This window comes from Dicentrarchus labrax, unplaced genomic scaffold (assembly GCF_905237075.1).
Source record: "Dicentrarchus labrax unplaced genomic scaffold, dlabrax2021, whole genome shotgun sequence".
NCBI classification, from domain to species: Eukaryota; Metazoa; Chordata; class Actinopteri; family Moronidae; genus Dicentrarchus; species Dicentrarchus labrax.
The window spans coordinates 24513353-24523183 of NW_026136708.1; positions in this window are offsets into that span (position 1 = coordinate 24513353).

Below are 9831 nucleotides of genomic sequence, written 5' to 3' on the forward strand. Positions count from 1 at the left end.
CCTCCACATCATGTGCCACATCCCAGTCTTCTGCTGGATCACTGCTACAGTTCTGGAGGATGTGTTGAAGACCAGAGAGGGAGGAAAGCTGCCCAAGACCCTGACTGAGATGTACATCCACTTTCTTGGTGGTTCAGTCCAAAGTGAAGAACATCAAGTATGATGGAGGAGCTGAGACAGATCCCCACTGGAGTCCAGAGAGCAGGAACATGATTGAGTCTCTGGGAAAACTGGCTTTTGAGCAACTGCAGAAAGGCAACCTGATCTTCTATGAATCAGACCTGACAGAGTGTGGCATCGATATCAGAGCAGCCTCAGTGTACTCAGGAGTGTTCACACAGATCTTTAAAGAGGAGAGAAGACTGTACCAGGACAAGGTCTTCTGCTTCGTCCATCTGAGTGTTCAGGAGTTTCTAGGTGCTCTTCACGTCCATCTGACATTCATCAACTCTGGAGTCAATCTGCTGGCAGAACAACAAACAACATCCTGGTGGTCTAAAGTCATTCAAAGACAAAGGGAATCTAGAATATCTCCACCAGAGTGCTGTGGACAAGGCCTTAGAGAGTCAACAAGGACACCTGGACTTGTTCCTCCGCTTCCTGCTGGGTGTTTCACTGCCGACCAATCAGAATCTCCTACGAGGTCTGCTGACACAGACAGGAAGTAGCTCACAGACCAATCAGCAAACAGTCCAGTACATCAAGAAGAAGATCGAAGAGACTCCCTCTGCAGAGAGAACCATCAATCTGTTCCACTGTCTGAATGAACTGAATGATCGTTCTCTAGTGGATCAGATCCAACAGTCCCTGAGTTCAGGAAGTCTCTCCACAGATAAACTGTCTCCTGCTCAGTGGTCAGCTCTGGTCTTCATCTTACTGTCATCAGAAAAAGATCTGGATGTGTTTGACCTGAAGAAATACTCTGCTTCAGAGGAGGCTCTTCTGAGGCTGCTGCCAGTGGTCAAAGCCTCCAACAAAGCTCTGTAAGTACAGACAGAGTTGGATTTCTGTATTATCACTTAAATACTCTGCTATCTTTTTGACTTAGAGAGATTATAAAGACATTATATATCACCAACATTGGGAACTCCTCACTAGCTGATATCATTTTTACAGAACTAATTTAAAGTGTTTTTGGTTTTGGCTGAGTGATAAAGTGCTGGACACAAATGTTATTTTTCTTATTGTTGATCATTGTCTCTACAGACTGAGTGGCTGTAACCTCTCAGAGAGAAGCTGTGAAGCTCTGTCCTCAGTTCTCAGCTCCCAGTCCTCTAGTCTGAGAGAGCTGGACCTGAGTGACAACAACCTGCAGGATTCAGGACTGAAGCTGCTGAATGTTGGACTGAAGAGTCCACACTGTAAACTGGAAACTCTCAGGTCAGGATTCTTCAACCTGTTCAACTGATAACCACTTTAAACCTGAATTATGTTGATGGATACAATTGTAATCTACCTAACATTGTTTTGTTTATTTAGTTTGAGTCTCTTTCCTTGAACATGTTTATTATGTAATGTGTTTGTAGCACCCCAACACTCAGTAAATGCTTAAGTTAAAGCAACTCACCTTGGACTTGAATGATGGGGTGTTTGGGTTTGATTTATTAATGTAGCTACCACGAAGGTTTACCTGTTTTGTGTGAAACTTTTTATGGCCTAATACTTTATGAATAACCAACAACTTTGTTAGACTAAGCAGTGGCTCTATTCACACATACTCTACACTATTTTAAATAACTGACCCCAGACAACTCTTTCAAATAAATGAAATAACAGTTCACTAACCAGTTGTTTTCCAGTTTAACACAAATAATATTTACTTTGTTAGTTAACAGATAAACAAAAATGAAATAACACAATTACTCAAATTAGACTTCTTTAAAATAAAAATATTATAGTTGTAAACAATATACCCTTTACCAAAATTGGCAAAACACTGTAGAAAAATAGACACTTATAATAAGCAAAATAGAATTGGCAATATCAAAATACTATTCAAAATTCAAATAATTCCAGGTCTCCGGTAAAATTCCTAGTTCTTACCCCTTAATATGATTTCTCTATACTTATCAAACTCAGATCAAATATGCTACTTAACTGAACTCTAAACTAAACAGTGCCCCCCCCAAACACACACACACACACACACACACACACACACACAGACACACACAGGCAAATCCTTATCCTCAGTGACCATTAACAGTCACAAAGAAAATCCAACTCACGGTCTGGAATAAGTCCTGGAGAAACAGTTAATGAAGAGATGAAGATGAAAGCCAACAGAAGTCCCCCAGGAGGAACAGTCCCCCGTCAGCAAGCGTCCTCTTGCCATTCTCCCGCCCCTTTTGCCAACTAACTACGGCCAATACCAACAGGACACGAGTAAACACACAACCAATCAAATGAAACAGCAAACCAATACACAATCTGAATATTCATGTTTAGTTTACCACACACTTTCTTCAGCACTATACAGAACAGTTTAATGTAACACTTAATTAACTATTACACTCACTTTATTTATTATAATTATGTTAATCTATCGGTTAACATTCATCTTCACTGCTTTTAACCTAAATTACTTTCAGTTTATTTGCATTACTGAATTATTTAATTAATTCACTGAAATTATTATTTGTGTTACAAATTAACTTGTTTTAACCCCTGTACTTTTACACCGGACTACATGTTGTTCTGTGTGTTTGCAGGCTGTCAGGCTGTCTGATCACAGAGGAAGGTTGTGCTTCTCTGGTCTCAGCTCTGAGCTCCAACCCCTCCCATCTGAGAGAGCTGGACCTGAGCTACAATCATCCAGGAGACTCAGCAACAAAGCTGTCTGCTGGACTGGAGGATCCACACTGGAGACTGGACACTCTCAGGTATGAGGCGGATCAATACAGTAGTAGTAGTCAGGTGACAGAGGAAAGGTGATGAACTGTTTTTCTGGACCGATGTCTTGTTTCAACATTGGAAAATAGGACAGTGGTTTATCCTGATGGGTTGGTGAGCATCATGGTGGGTTGATATTTGTCAATGTTGTCACGCTGCAGGTTTGTGGGCTCATATCATAAATAGTTTGAGATATTTTGATGGATGTCATCTGCCATCAGCGTGTGTTACCTTTTAGTTCAGAAAAACTAAAGGCGTCACCTAAACTACAATTCAGTTCAGTTCAGTTTAGTTTTATTTGTATGTCACCAATTCATAACAGAAGTTATCTCAGGACAGTTTTCAAATAGAGCAGGTCTAGACCGAACTCTTTAAAACATTATTTACAGAGACCCAACAGAGAGAATAATAATAGTAACTATAATAATGTTTATAATAATAATGATGTCAGTAATATTGAGGCTCCACCAGGATCCATGAGAACCTGCGAGATGAGAAAGCACAAGAACTCCGGGGAAGAAGTGAAGTTAGTAACATGCATTAATGGAACATGAATGAGTGCAGAAAGAGAGAGGAAGAGAGTAGCTCAGTGCACCATGGGAAATCCCCCGATAGTCTAGGCCTATAGCAGCATAACTAAGGGATGGTTCAGGACTCACCTGATCCAGCCCTAACTATAAGCTTTATCAAAGAGGAATGTCTTAAGCCTACTCTTGAATGTGGTGAGGGTGTCTGCCTCCCGAACCACAACTGGAAGCTGGTTCCACAGGAGAGGAGCTTGGTAACTGAAGGCTCTGGCTCCTGTTCTACTTTTAGAGACTATAGGAACCACAAGTAGCCCAGCATTCAGAGAACGTAGTGTTCTAGAGGGGTAATAGGGTACTATGAGCTCTTTAAGATATGAAGGGGCCTGACCATGAAGAGCTTTATAGGTGAGGAGGAGGATTTTAAATTCTATTCTAAATTACTACTGATGTGAGATCAGTTGTGTTTAATGCAGGGAAATGTATATTTGCTATGTTTTTTAGAAGATATTGAATTTTCCTGTGTTCTGAGCAGTCCTTGAACACCTCCTGCCGTATGTTTTATTGTTTATTTGAGTATTCAGGTGTCAACCTGTCATTGTCCATCAGGGTCTATTATGGATGAGTATGAGGAAACCTACCGGATTCTGAGAGGATTAAAGAGAGAGAGAGAGAGAGAGAGAGAGAGAGAGAGACGCTGTGCTGTTCATGAGTTTGTTAAGTGTTGTTAAAGTTACTTTATTTCTTTAATTCAAACGCTGACAGTTTCTATGAGTCTGAACTCTGCTGAGAGGATGAAGAACACAAGTTTTGGTGTTTGTGCTGAACAAGAGCATAAACTGAAGCCTCATGTGGACACTGCTAACTAGCATTAGCCTCGTGTGCAGTGGCGACCAGGACATTTTTACTGGGGTGGCCAAGATGGGACACAAAGCTAGTGTGGGGTGGCCATGGCATAGCGAGAAGCATTTAATGTCGTAAGAGAAAACACGCAGCCAATATCAGTCACGAATCCCAGGTCTCTTTGCTGCATGAGATCAACTACTGATCCCGTAGCAGTATATCAATCCATAACCTGTCTCAAAACAAACAAACCACAGACTTTCAGCCAACAGTACACCTTGTTCAATACAAAACTGTACACTAACCACGGCCGATACACATTCTCGGCTAGGGAACAAGGAACCATATTTAATACATCGTTCAAAACCTAAAAGGAATGTTAAAAATGAAAAACGAAATATGACATAAAACATTGTGTCGCACTATCTCATTAATATCAGTCTCTTTAGGGAAGGAGTTCTGTCTTTCCTCTAACATCTTTCCAGTGACTCTGTACACTACACACATCCACACGGACAAGTAAAACAACCCCCTCATGACTTCCTAGTGTCGAGGGGGAGATTTAAAAACTGTATTAAAAATATTTTGCAATTTATAAAGGCCTTATGAATATTTGGGGATTTTGACACACGTAGGCTATTACATGTATTTTGGATTTTAATTTAATTATTCTGAGGCCTAATCAACACAGGTTCACAGAAGTTACGTTGTCAATGTCAGTCAGGCTAGTGGTCGTCGAGTAAAGAGGTTCTCATGCAGCTTGCCGATGTCACAAAAGACAGAGGGTCTAAGTGTGTCACAGTCCAAGATGTAGCATCATGTTTGACAAAGCTCCAGCCACAAACAAGAGCCATGTTTTCAGAGACAGAAAAACTGATGGAGTTATGTCTGTGCCTACCCATCTCCGTGGCCTCATCCGAGCGCACTTTCTCCGCCTTGCGTCTTTTGAAGACATGGGTACGCAGCACCATGACCCAGAAAAGACTCACACACCTTTCGCTGATGCATGCCCACACAGACATTCTGAACTCCCTGGACATTCGTCCCCTCATGAGAGACTTTATCTCCACGACCCCAGAGCGCACCTCGACATTTGGACACCTGTAACCAGGGCACCCTGTCTGTAGCTCAAAGTGAGAGCATGGTGCCGCTGCGCACTTTCATATCTATTCATGCAGTTTGACGTCACACTATAGTATTTTTGCAAGGTGGTGGGGATGGAGATGGAGAGTGTTATTTTGATCGTGTGTTCTTTGCGTAATGGATGTGGAGAACTGTTCAATAACGTTTAAATAGTCAGATTATTTCCTTGTGGTTTGTGTAAAAGGATTTTGGAGCTAATAGAGTCGCGTGTGACATAAACGTAGATGGTGCAGTGACTCAGGTTCATGCCAGCTGAACAAATCTATTGCATTGTTATAGCGTTATTGTGAAGTTTAATTAATAGCGCATATATTCATCTGAGAACTGATGATGTCTGTGTGTTACAGACCCTGGCTGTGTGCACTGAAGTGTATATGACAATAAAGTAGTGAATCTCAATCTATTTATTTATTTTTAAAATGTATTTTAAATAGGCCTATAGGCTCATAGGTTTTTTGTCCAAAAATACCAAACAAGTTTTTCACAGCACCCCCTGTTCAAAATGACTTCCAGCGTTAGATTAGAGTAGCAAAATTCAACTGCTCTTAACTCATCCTATAGAATAACATTTATCAGTCATCAGCTCATCATCTGTGTCACCTGTATTGTTACCTGTGTTTGCTTTACTAATTGAGGCGCCATCTTGTGGTTACATAAAAACACAGCAATCCAGGCAACAGAACAGAAAAACTAAAGGCGTCACCTAAACAACAATTCAGTTCAATGTCACCAATTCATAACAGAAGTAACTACTGCACTCAGGTTCAACTCAAGGAGTGAGTAAATGTAAATAATAATAATAATGTAAAAAGGTAAACACAATTTCACAATCAACAAAAAGTAGAATCACAGTTCAGATTCATTCCAATATATAAAAGAAATAAAAGAACTGAAAGTGAAAGTGTTTCTTTACAGCTTATTGCTGTCTGATATCAATGTTGGTCAAAGTCCAGTCCAAAAGCTTAGTGTGTATCCATGTCCGTCCAAGTGTATTCAATGTGTATGTGCTACCCGGGTAGAATGTGTGTGTTTGTTTGTACGCTTGCTCAGATCTTATCTTCAGGAAGATGATGAAGATGGAGAATTCCAGATACTCTCTAACCCTGCCTCGCATCCCACAGGAAACCCAGAATGTAGATCCAGCAACTCAAAAAACCAATTATCTCTCATCAATTACTGTACAGGATCATATCTCTCTTTAACTCAAGTGTAACTTATAACAAAAGCAATGATGAACTATATCCTGAGACCTTAAAAGCTTAGACATCATTGTGTTTTGTTTCCTTTTTTACCCGTATTAATAAATCATGTTACACAACTTATCTCTTATCTCTAATCAATCATGTCTCTCATTCATATTCACCCTTATGTATTTTTAATCATCTCAACATGAACTGAAACACATTATTTATATCAGGAAAAACCCATATGTATACAAATCATGAGCATTAGCCCACATATAGCATATTTTAACTCTGACTTTAACACTGAACATGGCGCCCAGAAATGTAAACATTAGCATTACACTAAAAATAAATGCATTTCTAAAACACAACTCAGCATATTAACTCATTTCAGTGTCTCCATAACATTTACAGTCCAATTGGTTTTTGTTGATAAGAAAATTGCTTAATCATAACCACACAGAAAAATTACATGTCTGCTAGCAACGTAGCATGCTAACTAGTACACTCTCCAGAGTCCTCAATCATATAAACAAAAGAAAGCAAATCCTCCGGTCGCAGCGGTCTGCCAACAACTTCGCTCCAGTACAGACTCATAAACATGAGAACAACAATATTTCTTCCATAAAATGGAATTAACTAACTTCACTCGTGAGTTGTTAGCATCGGGCTTAGCGGAGGTGTTTTTGATCCCAGCATGCAACGCTCACGTCTACTGGATCCATAGTGCGCCCTCTAGCGGCTATTTTAGGCAACTACAGTCATCTTGAAACAGTTTCCCTCATAAATTCAGATATTAAAATCAAACTTATTAACTACAAATAATAGTTGGACTTTCATAATGTATGCTAACTAGCATTAGCAGATTAGAAATATTATATTGAGTCGGCTCTTACCAATTCACCTCCATGTTAAACTGTTTAAAGGTAATACAAATATAATACTGATAATAATAATAGATCATCAATAAGTGAAAATAATGAGCTGTAGCCATCGGCCAATAAGAAGAAGCTCCACTGAACTGAAAGACTATCAGCTGATTAATAATAAGTGCTCCATGTGAAGATGTAAGTCCATTTGTAGAGAATAAGCTCTGTGTATGAGAGCGATGTAATGTCCATGTTTCCATGCTGCTCTGACCCCCCTCCTCCTTTCAGGGTGGAGCCTGCTGGAGTCCGATGGTTGAGACCAGGTCTGAGGAAGTGTAAGTGTGAAAACAAAGCAGCACACATTCAACCATCTTCACACTGTGACATCACTCATTCACAGCTCTGATGTCATCATCAAAGTGTCAATCAATGATCAGATGATAGATCAATAACTGCAGCTGTATTGTGTCTTGTTCTCTCCATCAGATTCCTGTGAACTCACAGTCGACACAAACACAGTGAACAGAAACATCAAACTGTCTGACAACAACAGGGAGATGATTCATGTGAAGGAGGTTCAGTCATATCCTGATCATCCAGACAGATTTGACTACAGGTATCAGCTGCTGTGTAGAAATGGTCTGACTGGTCGCTGTTACTGGGAGGTCGAGTGGAGAGGAAGAGTTTCTATATCAGTGAGTTACAGAGGAATCAGCAGGAGAGGAAACAGTGAAGACTGTGTGTTTGGAGGGAATGATCAGTCCTGGAGTCTGGAGTGTTCTTATGGTGGTTACTCTGTCTGTCACAATAACAGAGATACATTCATCTCCTCCTCCTCCTCCTCCTCCTCCTCCTCCTCCTCCTCCTCCTCCTCCTCCTCCTCCTCCTCCTCCTCCTCCCCCCCCCCTCCCCCTGGTAGAGTAGCAGTGTATGTGGACTGTCCTGCTGGCACTCTGTCCTTCTACACAGTCTCCTCTGACACACTGATCCACCTCCACACCTTCAACACCACATTCACTGAACCTCTTTATCCTGGGTTCTGGTTCGGGTTCAGGTTCTGGTCTGGTTCCTCAGTGTCTCTGTGTCCTCTGTAGGAGGGAGAGAGAAACTTTCTCTCTGCTGACCAGATAGTTCAGTCTGTACAGGATCACACACAGCTGATGTTAGTTAGTACCAACCTGATGTGTTTACTGTAATAGAGGAGGAAGAGGTTGTTAGAACAGATTTATTCAAATATCATTCAGTTGGTTCAAACATTAAAACATTAATGAGAAACAGGACTTTCTGACATTAATGGGTGTCAATCTGGTTAAACTTTAATAAAATGAATAAATCAACTTCAGTCCAGAACTCTTGTGAGTCCGTTTAAGGAATAGATGAGATATAGATTTGATTTGTTTTACAGAAAGAACATAATGGAGAAATATGTATTTTTAATGTATTTCATATTTTATTACAGGGGTGGTATCTATGTAATATCTTCATGTGAACTTATTTCGTTTTATGTGGAATGAGGAATTTATTAGAGTCTGACCGAATGTGTTGTTCAGGGAAGTTTAGTTTCCATAAAAGAGTTGATTTGGGAGAATTACTGTGATCTGAGGTCAGAATTTTCTCAATAAACAACCGAACAGTGACAGTGGTGTTGACCTCAGTTAGGGGGCCGTGTTAATCTTCTCTGTATCGTTCCAATCTTAGTATAAGTGCTACCGGAGAAACACAGCAGGCCCCTGTCTCTGTGGGGGATTTATAGGAGGTCTGTCGGTAGAGAGTCCGGACTCATGGTGCCACTCAGACTCACTTTAGAGGTTTAAAGTGGCTCTAAATGGCTCTCAGACCGCTGATAACAACAGGAATAAGAGGTCTGGCTGTTGTACTGTGAGTCCTGTACCTACTTTCTTCTTTCTTTCTGCCTTTATTTTCACACAAACTGTCAGCTGCAGTTCCATAAACTCACCAGCAGGTGTCAGCCTATGAGCAGTGTATGGGAGGAGCCAGATTATTTTGGCACCTTCTTCTAAATGTTTCAAAGTAGAAAGTTCATTCAAACGTTCAAAGTTCATTCAGCTCTTTTCATATTTTTTATACTGTGTAAACAATTGCAGTTCAAAACTCATGAAACTTTCATCCCCTTGCTCTCTTGAACATAAAAACATAGGAACAATTTGTGTATGAGAGTTAAAAATGCAATTTATTAATTCTTACTTTTAATATGTGTTTGTGAATTTTATTCATTTTCATTCAGTCTGAATTTTATCTCTTTTCATTTACTGTTATTTTGGTTTATTTCCAGTGGAAATTGAGTTTTCTGAACTTTGTCCTTCCGTAGCTCCTTCGTTTGTGTTGTTTGTGTTTAGTCACCCACCCCACACACAC